Genomic DNA, 14,448 nt, shown 5'->3' with positions numbered 1-14,448 from the left:
ACACTGCATTCTTTCATTCTAAATGGCCATTGCTATGGCAACAACAGCTTAACTCAAAATGTAGAGAGGCATTTACCACCAATTGTGAAAGAAGAGGTGAGACACTGGGTAAGGCCATGCATGGTTTGGTTGTGGCTCCAGGCACTGACTGCTTTGGAACACCCTGGGGACCTTGCCCCTTGTAGTCTGTCACCTTCTGGGTGCAGGAAACAGCTTTTTCTAGCACTGGCTTTGTCTTTGCTCTTTTCTGTGCTGACAGTAAATGGCCTTGCAGCCATGACTGGCCACAGAACTGAATTTGCATTCTGCCCAGCTTGGTCCTCAATACCTCTGCTGGAATAATTCATGCCCTGGTAGTGTCAGGGGGAATTCCTTGCTAATGAAGGGGAAACACAGGCTCTATTTAGAGTATCTGGAACAGTGCTGGTGCTCTGCATCAGCCTATCTGGTGGCAGATAAGGGCCCAGCTGAGCTGTAGGATAAAGCTCAGTGCATGTCTGTGACATTTCTCCTTGCAAGGAGTTGCTCTGTGGTGCCAAATCTTCAACATAATGACAAAGTGGAGGAAAGGCAAACATGAATAACCTCAATTCCTGGTGAATTCATGTTTTTCTAAAACCTGTGCAAACTTTGTTTTATGTTCTTATATAAGGCCACATCTTAAATAAGCCAAGATGAAAGGTCTACAAGGAGAGGGACTTTTTAGAAGGGCATGAGACGGAGTAGATTTACATTAAATATAGAGAAATTCTTTCCTATGAGGGTGAAGAGGCACTAGAACAGGTTGCCCACAGAAGCTGTGGACTCCCAATTGCTAGAAGTGTTCAAGCCAGATTGGCTGGGGCTTGCTAGGGGTGTTGAAATTAAATGGTCTTTAAAGTCCCTTCCAACCCAAATCATTCCATGGTTATTCTATGGTGATGATCCTTTGCTTTGGACAAAGCACAAAATTGGCAAAAACAATTCAGAGAAATGTTCATATCTAATTTTAAACATCTAAAGTGAGATTTCTTCTTTGGAACCTGAAGCTAAGCAGGATGATCCCAGGTCTTAATGTGCTCCTTTCATCCCTCACTAGAGGCAGACAAAGAGTTTTGGCCAATGAAGAGTTAAAACTGCTTTGGATGGATGTTTGTACAGAGGCTTATTATTTCTTGGAAGGTACAGTCCACAGTAAGGATGTACTCCTGCCTCGCTCCAGGAGGAGTCAGATGTGATTTATTTTGGGAGGATCAGGACTGGATATACTTTCTGTGTGGCCTGTGTGTCTTGTAATAACAAGCTTTCTTGTTATTACAATTCTCATTGCAATCTTAGATTAATACTTGTATCCCAAATTTCACCGAGGCCAGCATGAATGAATAATAATCCCAGTAAAGAATTCAAGAGCTGGCCAAGAGTCACTAGTTGTATTTGTTAACGAAACTGAACCAGAGGTGAGGATTTCATTGCTTTGCTTGCACTTTCTGGTTTGACTGGGGAGAAACCTCGTGATTGCCAACATTTCTACTGACCACAGGAAGGCAGAGGCATCCTCATGGCAGCAGGCATGCAGTGAAAGCCATTCTGTGATAATTGCCTCAAATTCTGCTGTCAAGCAGTGATTGAAAAATGGGAGCTGAGAAACCACAAGGCCAGGTGCATGAGGAAAAAAAAGTAGGTTAGGAATTGTACATGGCAGATTGTGAACCAGGCTGCACTCCCCTCAAGGGCATATTCTCCCAGTTCCACAGATTGTTTTATGGAGAGGAAGGTGATGGAGAAGAACCATCTCTGGAGACTGTCTGCTTTTGCCAGGGCTGTGGTGTTACTCCACATGCCCATGTCATGGCTCTGGGAGGCAGAGGGTCCTACATCACATGTGATGAACTGCAGAGGTGTCTTTGAGCAGGGAGAAAAATCAGGAAGCAAACAGCAGCCCTGGATGTGGCTCTGCTGCAGCTCAGGGTGGTGCTCAGTGTTGCTGAGCCTGGGGACAAGTTCTGGGGATCTCACTAAAAGTGCCTGGGAAGAGGGGAATTACAGAAGGAAAACAAACAAGGAAATGTGAAGGAATTTGGGGGAAAAATTTGAAATTCATTTCCTAGGGCTTTGACAAAATCCTAGACCTTTTAGCTACATGACAGCTTGCAGGGAGAAAGGGCTGTGGCTCCCTGAGTTTTAAATTGAATGACCTTATGTGCTTTTTAGGATTATCACACTCAGTTTGGCAGCAAACAGTGAAATACCCTCCCTTCATGGCTACCTTTTTGTCAGGAAAGCAAAATCAGCGTGGCCAACATGTTCTGCCTTTTCCTATTCCACACAGGAATGAAAAATATACATGGAAAACAGGGGAGGCCTGTGAAAGCAGGTGATAATATTTAAAATGGGAACTCATGTGGCATCTCTCCAATATAAAATGAAGACAACACTTGAGAAACAGCCTACTCTTATCACAGGCTGCTGGTAGGTTGCAGAAACTACATCTGCATTTGCAATAGAAAAGGTGTCAAAGATGGCCAATACTCCTGACCAGAGGATTTCTCACTGATTTGGATAAGCTGCTCACAGCTTTGGCTGTGCCCTACCTGTAACTTCCCTGTCTAAAACAAGTCTGCAAGGCGTGAAATCTGAGTTTACTGAATTCAGAGCCAAGCTTTCACTGATGTCAGTCAAACACAGGCTATCCCCAGGTGACACTTGCCTTCTGGTTTGAGTGTTTTCTTTCTGACATACAATAAGACCAGGGCATTTTATTTTTTCTGAGACAGATACATTATCTGGCAGTTTCCAGCTGATGTAAAATAGGTTACAATAGTGATACAGCCTATCTATAGAAAGCCTCTTTGCCTGTGGTTTCCTGCAGGGAGGATTTTTGGTGTTTGCTCTGTGGCTGAGTTCACTCTTCAGCCTTTCTTTATCGAGGGATTTTAATCACATTCTTCATTCCTTTATTCAGCCACCTTCCTTTCCCCAGAAAGGAAACCTGTAACAAATTAATGTCTTCAAAGCCTGTATTTTGTACGATTTTGTTGACACTGGCTAGCACTCAAACTTTATTGCAATTGACAGCTAATGTAATTGCATAAGCCCTATTTCCTTAGGAAAACAGCCTTCAAAAGGCCAGGGCATGCTGCAAGGGCTCCACTATCCTTGCAGGGTCCCAGGTTTTAACTTTTAAACCTCCCCTATTGTTATGTAAGCCAATAGCACAGCTTCATTCCCAGAATTTGTTAATTATAGAACGTGATTCATCAAATTTATTTTAGACATTGGAACAGGATGAAATAAATTGCACACTACTGTATCTGTTTCTCTCCAGGGATAGTGAACAGGGTGTCTAGAACTGGACAAAGGAATTTCCTGGGTGGAGTGGACTCTTCAGACTCTCATTTAGTCAGTGAGGCCAACATGGCCAGAAGTTTTTGGAAAGCAATTAATTTCACAAAATCACAGAATTGGCCAGGCTAGAAGGGAGCAGTGGGTCACCTGGTCCAAACTTTCTGCTCAAGCATTGTCATCCCAAAGCACAGGGTTCTGTCCAGATGGTTCTTGACTATCTCCAGTGAGGGGGACTCCACACCCTTTCTGGGCAACCTGTTCCCATGCTTGGCCACTGCACAGGACAGAAATTCTTCCTCATGTTCAGGTGGAGCTTCCTGGGCATAATTTTCTGCCCTCTGCAAGGCTGAACAGGCTCAACTCCCTCAGCCTGTCCCTGTAAAAGATGCTTCAGTCCCTTAAACATCTTTATAACCTCTGCTGGACCCTCTCACTGGTACTGAGGAGCCCAGAACTGGACACAGGATCCAGATGTGGCCTCACTAGGGGTGAGTAGGGGGGCAGGACCACCTGGCTATGCTTTTCCCAAGGCATCCCAGGATATCATTTGCCTTCTTGTCTCCATGTCCACAGCTCATGGACAGCTTGTTGTGCCCCAGAACCCCGAGGTCCTTTCTATTTTAGGCTGATTCACACCCTGCACTCTACTGACTGTATTGATGAAATCCACTGGGGTCACATGAGACATCAACAACAAAATTCTCTCAATAAATGGGACTCCCCTTCCTTCTCAGATTTTCAGTACAGCAGAGATCTGGTCCCTCTGTCACATTATTTGGATGTTATCAGGCCTTGGTAGTATCAGACCTGGTGCTTTACCACTAAAAGCTCTCCTCTGTGAGTAGGAGCAATTCCATATGCTATAGGGAGAACTCACATTTTGCAAATCCATTCTCTCTGTGGGCAGTGTTTCAGTTTCATTTTGGGATCATTGATTTGCTGGCTTTGAGCTGTTTTCTTCACCAAGCCCAGAGGATAACCTTTTTTTGCACTGCATCTTTCTCTCTTCTATGGCTAATGCTAGTTTATTCTCCTACAAATCTTATGTAAAGCTTTTACATCTGTTATATGCTCTTCAGTTGTTTTTTTGGAGAAAATATGAATAAACCAGAATAAACTGGAAGATTGTCAGTGTGTTTTGCAGATTATCTGTGTTCCAACTCTACTCACAGGAAAAATGCAAAGTCGATTAAAACCCACCAAGTGTAATAAATATGTTTTTTGATTCTGTCAGCATGGCTAAAGATAAAAGCTAATGGCAAATCCATAATACAGTCATACAGATCAAATGATCTATCAATCCATAAGCTTGCATTCATGACAGATAAATGCTCTTATTATCTTCACAGCATGCCCCAGTTAGTCCAGCATGGACTTAGTGAGTTAACTTGGCACTCTGCAGTCAGGGTGTTAGCAAGCAGGAAGTTTGTTTGTTACAACAGCATTTTAAATGCTGAAAGTTCCATTTCTTCAGTCTTCATTGATTACTCTCATCTCAGCCCCTCTCAGGTGTATTCCACTCCTTGTTCCCAGCTGTGACCTCCTTGTGTTCCTCTTCCCCATCTTCATGCCAGCAGATTCTTTCTCCCAAGTTATTTGTGCACTGAGCCTCAAGCAGAAAACACCCTCCATTTCCACTCACCCAGGGCTTGAGACAACCACATGATGGGAAATATTTGACAGATTTAACAAGAGGCACCACAGTCAGAGAAAACTTGTACACTTTTCAAGATAAATTCAAGAATTTGTGTCAGTTATCAACATGAGACTTGTCTGGTCCACTGGTTCATGAGTCAGGGGTATTATAGACTTGAACTACAAGTTCTCTTGTATGAACAGACTGTTTTGAGCTAGGACTGTAATCACAAGGAATAAAATGCTGTCTAATGCAATGGCCAAATCAAGTACCAGTGAAAGAGGCTCCATTTGTGTCAATCATAGTTATCTTGTTGATGGATCTGTCCCATTGTTAATGTTAAAACCCTTTTTGTTCTCTTGTTCCAGCTATTCAGAATTATTCATTCATCCTGAATGAATATTTTGTGCTTAAACTGAATCTTAGAAGCTTATTTAGAACCACTTAAGATCTTGAATTAAATATGAGTGTAATGTGGGGAGGCATAGAAATGAAAGATCCATAATTTTTCAAGTGTAAAATTAAATTCCTCCCTCCTTTCCTCTCTGATTTGATGCATCTAGTACAAAGTATATGGAATTTGAGTAGGTGTACTAAGAAATTCAGAGTGCTTTGATAGATATCTGCATGTGAGAGATACACTGCTATTGTGGGTCCACAGAAATTGATCAATTGATTAGTTTCTGATAGAAGTTGCAGATTTTCTCCATTTACATTTAAAGGCCAACAGAACTGACTTATGTTTTCTTTCCTATTTTATCTATTGCATCTCAAGACCCACAGGGAAGAAATTAAAAGCTCATCATCTGGCCAGCATGGAGGCTCAGAGCTTTGATGGTTTCAGCTGTTAAGCCTGCTGTTCCTCAGAGCCCATTTTTGACTCCCAGCTCTGCTGCCCAGACCAATGTGCTGATGTTTGGCTGGAAGTGATACAGTTCCAGACAGGGTTAGCAATTTACAAAATTTCCATCAGCCTAAGCATAGCAGTGAGCATATATGTGCATGCATGCATGTGGGCTTTGGTGCTGTTTTCAGCATTCAGGAAACAATTACAGGAGAGCATTAGCTGTGCTTCAGTGCAGACTGAGTCTACGGTAATGGCATGATCTTCACTCAGGGACTGAGAGTGTCCCAGAAGGATCAGCAAGGCAACAGGGAAGTAAACCTACAACACAGCTAATTTCCTCTAGGTTGCTTCTCTGTTTTGAACATCTAACCCTTACACTCAGAAATATTTTTTCGTGGAATTATGAACAGCTCTCTCCTTTGCAGCAGCTGAACCGAAAAACAAGATTTTGTATTTTTCCACAATTACTACTTTTTATTACAGGGTATAATGCCATCCCTTTTAGCAATGAGAAGTTGTGGAGAAAACAAAGTATGGCCTGAATCAATGGCAGAAGAAGCAAAGATCACTTCTTTCCCAGTGTCAGCATAAAACTCTCAGAGATCATGGATGTCCAAGAACAATGAAGAGAACAAGAAGCTGCAGGCAATGGGGTATTACCTTCAGCAGGGCCTTGTCCATACATAAGAAGAAATGGTTCCTGTTATAAGACTGATAAAGCTGCAGAAAGTAAACACCGTTTAGGCTACCAAAACACTTTTTCAGGTCTTCATCATCCAAAGCTAATTTTGTTTCCCCTCAAAAACATTAATTGAATACTCATTTCTCTTTACCTATGCTGCCTCACTTAAACTAGAAAACTATGGCCACAGTGCTAGTCCTTTACAAAGCTATTTGTTCATAAAGAGAATTAATTTCTATGGGAAAAATGCATAGCCAGCAGCAGAACCAAGAGAAAAGAGCTCTATGATAATAGGTCAGAACTATTTAAAGTGCCCTGAATATTCATTGTGTTGTTGATGAGAAGGAGTAAACCCTAGAATTTCTATGATGTCCTTCAGCACTTTTTGACTGTATGACAATCATCTAATTTAAATACTGACTTCCCCAAATCTCAGAAAAACTCATGTACATCACATATTTCCTACACCCACTAAAGCACATGAGATTTTTTTTCTGATGGTTTCAGGTTCACAGTATAACACACAAAACCCCCTTCCAACTGTTGGAAAGGCTTCAGACTAGCAGGGTATGCCAGCACACTGAAATCTGGTTCCAGTCTCATCTCTGTCTTTGGCTCACCTCTTTGTACCTATAGAAAATAGGAGATAATGTTATTTTGTGACCTTGCAGTGGTGTCCCAAGGATTAATGCTGGGAATGTGCAACCTGCAGTGCACGGCAGCCAGGTCAGTGAGCACACTCTGCTCTTCTTTGCATGGAGGAGAATTAGGTGTGCCTCTGGTGGCAGCAGAAATTTGGCCCCATTGGATGAACCCCATGATCTCCAGGCTTTAAACAGATCCATTCAGCTGGCACTTTGCCTCAGACCTAACTTCATATCTTGCAAGGAAAGGTATCTTTTGGGTTGTGAGAGGGATGTTGATAGGGAAAGCAGGAACTAGGGCCATGCTGGTGAAAAAAGAGAATTTTATCACCTGCTCCCTTCTGAAAGGACTGGTGGAAGCAATTCAGTAGTGCATGTGGGGTCATCTCTGCTGCTAGCACATAGAGAAAATATCATAAACTAGCCATTTTTCTGGGGCTCCCTCTACTTTCTGGGCACATGAATATTCCTTAGGAAAATCCTATGGGATTTTCAGAGAATCTGGGTTTGGCTGCTGCTCCAAAGTGCTTTCTGGAGAGCCTTTCTAATGGCTGTGGGGAAGAGCAGGGAAGCCAGCTGAAATGTGAGGGTGTCAACAGCACCTATTGAGTCTGAATTCCCCTGGGCCAGAGCTGCTGGTTAGACAGACACTGCAGGCAGAGGGCTTGGCAGGCTGACTCTGCCTTTGGAAGCCAGGCTTCATCCTACAGCCACGAGCAGCTTCTGCTGGGAACTCCTCACTGCTCTGAAAATAGCCAGCCCAGAGCTCCTGTTGCAGCCCACAGTGGCAACAAGGGAGCCCCCTCCCCAAGCAGCCCTTAGGCTGTCATGCCTTGACAAGCATCCGTGAAAACCTCAGCATTCACCAGCCAGGCAAGCACCAGTTATTACTTGTATTAATTATTCATGTATTTCTATTTTATTTAATAACTGAGTTACAACTATTCATATTACAGTCTCCCCTTACTCCAGCACTTTCACAGACTCAAAGGGCAGATGATAAATACATTTAATACTTCCTCAAATGCAAATGTTTTTGTTTGTTTTTCAATGTTTACTTGCTTGACTGGAGCATTTCACTTGAGCCTCATACCCCAGTTAGTTACAGCAGACTGAAAAGTGGGATTCATGCCTGGGAAAAGGCAATTTGCTTGCTTTACAACACCAAGATAAACACTGGTCTGAAGCACCATCATGAGGTCAATCAGGTCTAAGATTTTAAATGCCAAAAGATTTACAATTCTATCCTGACAGGCCCTCTGCTCCTCCTCATCTTTTCCCCAGCAATAAGACTCATTTAAAGCTTTAAAATATGGGAAGCAGAAAAGGAACCATTAATTTCACAGCATTCACAACTTGTAAGGCTTTGACAGCTTCCTTAAACCCAAAGGAATTCGGATAGCTAGGGCAACGAGTGGGTACTGATACTTATATTGGAAGGGCTGAGCACACACTTCTGTCCTGCAGGAAGCTGACTGTGATGAGAATATGTAGGATGCTTTACTACTACATCCACATGATGCTACTTAATTTCCTATTTCATCTTGTTCAGCATATTCCCTTTGTGTTTCTTAAATCAATAGAACTGCAGTGAGCCAACAGATTTTTTTCAATATTTTGTAGGATTCTCTGCCCTTCTCACCATACTCAATACCTATTGTTTTTTGTAAAACAAATAAACTCCTTAAATGTTATATTTGCTACTTAGAAGGAAGCTGACTGTGTGTTTTGGGGGATAAGAAATTCAATTGCTGAAAGCTTAAACATATATGCATGGAGCTGAATGCTGTTGGAAACAAATTCTGTGGGCTTTCATATTTGTATCATTGTCATGATTTTGGATGGAAAATGGAAAACTTGTGATGAATGCATAATAGGCCATTGCATTTCCATCTGAGACAGAAGGAACGTGCTCACTCCTTCAGAAGGGAAGACAGATGAAGGCAGGCAAGCTGCAGAATAAAACAAGAATTAAGTGATAGCCTCTTGATGATCATTGTTCTGCTATCTGTCCATTATCTGTCTGGGTGTAGGTAGCAAACACCACATGAATTTAAATGAAACCCATTACTCACACTCACTTACAGACGTGATGATGGGAGTTGCTTGACAGGTCTTACACAGGAAACTCGATGTAATTGAGCCCGTTGCTCTGTTGGTTCTCCTCCAGCAAAATTCTCTACCTGTGCAGGAATATTTTAAGACCTCACTAAATTTGACAGAGTGTTAGGGTTTTTTGCTTATTTGTGTTTTGTATCATTATTGGGTCTCCACAATAACAGATGGTGAAATCTCCCGAGTAAGCCAAATGCCAGTGATTTTCCTTACAGGATGTCATGCAAAAACACTAACAGCTCGATTCCTATTAGTACTAGAAACTGATGGGCCAGCTCCAGCACTTTTTAAAGTTCCTGGGTGTCTTTGAATCAGCTCCACGACACAGCTGAATGAGGCAGGCAATCTGCTTTAAACACTCCTTTATTATTCCCAGAGTTTCTGCTGAGTATCCTATCAAACAGGCTAAAAACCTCTCTTAAACAGCACTTTCTTTTTAGAATACACAGGTTCCTTTAGAGATGAGTAAAATCAGGGCAGTTTGCAGGTAAATTTAAAACACCCATTTGTTTTTCTTTCTTGGATCAGGGACCTCTCACTTCTGAGATAGCCACTGCTGGTGGTTTGTGTTTGCTGGCAGCAAACAGCCATAGGATTGCACTTTGGCATAGGTAACAACCAGCTCAGCCAGGCTTGTCTTTCCTTGGTCTTTTCCCTGTGTCTCTTGCTGTGCCATATTGAAGGAATATTGCTTAATGACTATAATAGGTATTTACATCTATTTGATGCTCCTAGAGCTGTCCTAATTGACCCTTTTCTCCCCCTATGATTAACTTATCATCTGCTGATCATGAAATCTCAATAGAATTCATAATTGTCTGTCAAGTGTGACTGTAGGGACATTTCTCCATTCCTGAAATGTCCCACACGCCCCACTGGTGATATGAAATATGTTGAATTCCTTTCATCACATTCATGGGCTTTTGATAGTAAGTTTGGATGAATTTATAAAGTCCATAAATTTAGATTTTCTATTGATATCTGACTGCATTTCATGTTGAAATCTTTATTTTCAAATACACATATCTATTTATAATCACCTTTTGAATTAGATTTCCTTTTGAATGGACTGTTGGTGATCCCCTAACAAAGAAGGGTTTGCTTTGTTGGATCTCTGATCTGAACATGCTCTGAACTGGAGAGCAGGTCTGAGTCTTTACATTGCACTTAAAGAGAAAAGGAGAAAAGTGCTTCTCCTCTCTTTCCTGGTTCCTCAGAGGAGATAACTGAATTTCTGACAAATACTGTGTTTTAAGCCATGAGTAAGTACAAGCAGGGGCCCTGAAGAGGTGGCATGCTCACTGCAATGGGCTTCACAGCCATGCCAAGAGTCCTTCCCTTTATCTCTGGGGCTGTCTGTGACAGCAGTCAACAGCAGCAATGGGGACAACATGTCTGTCAACTTCATACAACCCTAGTTATGTACAAATGTTTGAGGGTTGGGGCTTTCATTACTCTAGGCACCCTTGTTTTTCAGAGGTAAGTTCTGAACTTATCCACTTTGGCATTTTCTGTGAGAGAGGGGAGAGGTAGCAGAGACAGAGGAAAGATGGCAATTCTTATGAAATGCCTTCAAGGAGAGTTAATTTCTTTTGACTGATGTCTGTGGAGTTTTCAAATTTATTTGGAAGGAAATCATGCTCAGCAATTGTCATTACCTCCCAGAGAAGTGCTGTATTTGTTTGAAGGTATATTTGACACATAATGTGTCAAAGCTCAGGGTCTCTCAGACATGGCATGTGACAGCTGAAATTATTTGACATGCTCCAGTTAAAGGAATTGAGAACCAAATTCCCAGGGGCTGTGGACAGTTTCTGTACATAAAGCTCTCTTTGAGTATAAAGGAGATTTTTCAAAAGCATTCAAAATCAGTTTTTCCTGCTCTCATAGAGTTAATTCTGGATTCTTTTGATCACTAAGGTAGTTCTTCAGTATATCTGAGCCAGTTTGGCTGAAATACTCAGAAAATAGGATAGGTCATGGACCACTCTGATCTGGATCCCATCTGACACAGCTGTGCTGTGCCATTGCAGAGAAAATCTCTGGAGCTCCAGAGCTGGAAGGTCCCATCCCACAGACCTGATGTGAACACTGCTGGGGCTAAGATGCCCTCCAGCCTCTTCCCAGGAGCTGTTTTGGGGGAGTTATATTGGTCACAACTCTGTGGCTGGAGACTGTTTTAGTCATATTGTGGTTTAAGAGCTGTAGCTGCAATCTTTGAGCTCCTCTGCCATCAGGACAGATGATAACTGTGCACAGTCCTTGACACGAGCAGCTGCACCCTGTGTGTGCAGTTATGTCTGGGCTCATAAATTAGACCTCTCTGGGCCCATTCTGAGGCAATGAGAACATTGGCCCACGGTGGTGGGCTCTCATCCAGCTGGGCTCTGCCAGCCTCTGGAAAAGGGGGCCCACCTCGTAAATGTGTCTGGTGAATGGTCCCCACAATGTGCTAAGTCCTCACACATGTCAATGAATAATTCAGAACAATGTCACATCCCAAAAGAGCTCCAGGGACCATTCAAGCAATTTCTCAGTATGGGCAATCAGGATTATATTGTCAATGTCTTTTCACTGGCACTGTTTAGCTCATTAGTAATACAAAAAGACAGCCCTCACCACTTCTGCTGGAGAAATCTTCCCTGATGCATCCTAGCACTCCATTTGCTTTGCTAATAGCTGCATCAAGAATTTCCCTGGGCACCATCCCCTGGCTGACAAAACTCTGGTGCCTCTTTCTAGGAGGTCTCAAGTATGGTGCTAACTGAAATTCCTCATACTTTCCTAAAGTTGAAAGCTCCTCAGTCTGTGAATACAACTTCCAGAGTACAGACAGAAAGGGTATTTTCTGCAGGTGCAAGGTGGTGTTGCTGAATTGCACAGGGTATATTTGAAATTTGTGCATAATCCCTTTATTATTGTGAAAATAATAGTTGAAATAAGTATAGGTGTAGAGAAGGACCACTACAAAATACAGGGGACTGATGAGCCTGTTTTAGGGGAGAGCAATGTGGCTTCACATGTTTAGTGATAAGAAATCTGAAGTTTTTGAAAGCTATCCATAGACACCTCAGGGGTCTGAGTATTCGAAAGGGAGGAGGGTAAAAGACACTTCTGGAATTAGAACAAATGACTGTAACCTGGTCCTGAATAAACAGACAATAGAAATTATAGAGAAGTTTCTAAACAGCAGAAGAATGAAGTTTTGGAAAAGCTTTCTGACTGCAGGAATAACAACAACAAGAACAAAAAAAAAAAAGCAAAATTTAAGAGGGAGCTGAAGACTTCCAAAGAAGGGATTATATGACCTGACGGTTCACAACAGCAAGAGCTGAACTCAGTGACCAAAGTCATCCCTTCAGGTCCTCTCTGACAATCTGAAAAGTATTTAAGAAGACCATGTCCCATTGATCTGCAATGACAGAGAAGGTGGAGACTGAGTCTCAGTCTCTCCAGATCTAAGTGCAGCATGATACCCCTGAGCAACAGTCCTGCCACTCCACATAACAGCAAAAGAGCCCTGCAATAGCTTCTGTGGTGACAGTAACTTGATTTACCACAGTTGTGAAAGAGTGGACTCAAAGGGTTATTTTTCCTAAACTGTAGTGTCTTTTTTCTTGGATATGCTAAAACATGAGAAATAAATTGGCAGATATCTAGATACAGATTTTAAATCAATGAGATCTGAAATGCAAGAGCTTTTGTATCCAAATGGCTGTTTCATGCCCTAAATTCTCTGAGTTGTGCTTAATTCTTGCAGCACATAAGGCATGTAAAAAAACCACCCACTCACTACTTCAGAGCCATTTTTCTTCATCTAAATGAAATTTCTTTAGTTCCATTCATCTTTACAGCTCATTCAACAGGTCCCTCTGCAGCAGTGAAGGGAAGCATGTTTCAATGTGCTAATCCAGCTAGGAGATGGATTAATTGACTCACATGCCCCTCTGATCACTAGCCAGATGTCTTTCCTCAGCTGGCAAGCCTCACTAATTTTCTTGTTGTTGTTGCTGTTAATTCCGGGTTTCCAGCCAGCAGGGGCTCAATCAAGGGCAACATGCCCTCTGCAGACATTTTGTATTCTTTGGTCTGCTTTCCCTTGGGCAAAGACATTCAGCTCTGACCCTCCTTCCCTGGCTCTTTGTCATCTGGCCTGTGGCCCCTGGAGAGAGCTCTGCTGGTGCAGTGGCACTTGTGTATCCGGGCTGTGCTGGGAATATCCAAGGTGGCTCAAGGAGCCATCTGGGGCTCAGAGAGCCAATTCCGAGAAGTGACCCAAAATTTCAGGTCTGTGCATTGAATTTTTTGGAAGAAAAAAAAAGAATACTCATAACAACAGTTAGAAATATTTCCTTTGTCAGGCTATGAAAGGAAATTTCTATGAAATGACAGGAGAGAAAAGTCAAGAATTCTTAAGAGGACTGTGCATGATTAGACCAGTTGGGACACTAAATTGGGAAGCAAATAAAGAGTGGTTTGAAGATGGGATGCATGTGTGCTCCAGGCTCTACTCCTTATTCTGTCATTGCCCTGATGTCTTGGGCAAGACACTTCACTGCTCTGGTACCTTCTAATGCCTAGGAGAGTTTGGCTATTTTTGAGGTACTTGCTAAGGAGCAAGGCAGTGTGAAAATTAAATATAATTTTCATCACTGAACACACAGCCATGTATTTTCAGTGTGAAGGCTGCTCTCATGACTTGCAGTGATTTGGCTAAAACCATGATGTTGCCACATGGAAAGGTGTCCATTTTGGCCAGACTGTAGAACATTGTTTCCTCTTATCCCATTGCTTGTCTTGGGTCATCACCATGATCACATTGAGTAGAAACTTAAAGTACACGAATTCGAGTGGATGGTGCAGCTTTTATTCACTTCCTCATACACAGGTTATCAGCAGTGGTCACTGAGGAAAGGCAGCTGAGAGCAGAGGCAGCAGTAGGAATATTTGGAGATTTGTACTATTTAACACCAAGCCCCTGAAATTCAGCTGTGCATTCTGTGAATTATAAAGGTGGAAAACTGGTTTTCTAATACTCACTAATCAGGGTTATTTATCCCAAGATGTACAAAAAAGGAATTCCTGGATTATATGAATATTTGCCTTTTCTTTCCTTTTTTTCCTTTTCCTTTTCCTTTTTTCATTCCCTTCCCTTCCCTTCCCTTCCCTTCCCTTCCCTTCCCTTCCCTTCCCTTCCCTT

At 42.3% G+C, this 14,448-nt stretch overlaps 1 protein-coding gene across 4 annotated transcripts in view; it reads right to left on the bottom strand.

Annotated features, from left to right (window-relative positions):
* Window positions 1–14,448, bottom strand: part of GRM3 (glutamate metabotropic receptor 3) — a 101,573-nt gene that overhangs the window by 54,545 nt on the left and 32,580 nt on the right. The window contains exon 2 of one of the 4 annotated variants that reach the window (XM_056482086.1): window positions 9,209–9,316. The exons of 1 other annotated variant lie outside the window; for it this stretch is intronic. The gene's annotated coding sequence lies outside the window, so the exon portion shown is untranslated. The remainder of the gene's footprint in view (window positions 1–9,208; window positions 9,317–14,448) is intronic. 2 more of the 4 variants (XM_056482087.1, XM_056482088.1) reach the window with 2 other exon arrangements.

The sequence above is a fragment of the Oenanthe melanoleuca genome, chromosome 1A (assembly GCF_029582105.1).
Source record: "Oenanthe melanoleuca isolate GR-GAL-2019-014 chromosome 1A, OMel1.0, whole genome shotgun sequence".
NCBI lineage: Eukaryota > Metazoa > Chordata > Aves > Passeriformes > Muscicapidae > Oenanthe > Oenanthe melanoleuca.
The sequence above is the reverse complement of the archived record's forward strand: the minus strand, read 5'-3'. Positions and strand labels throughout refer to the sequence as shown.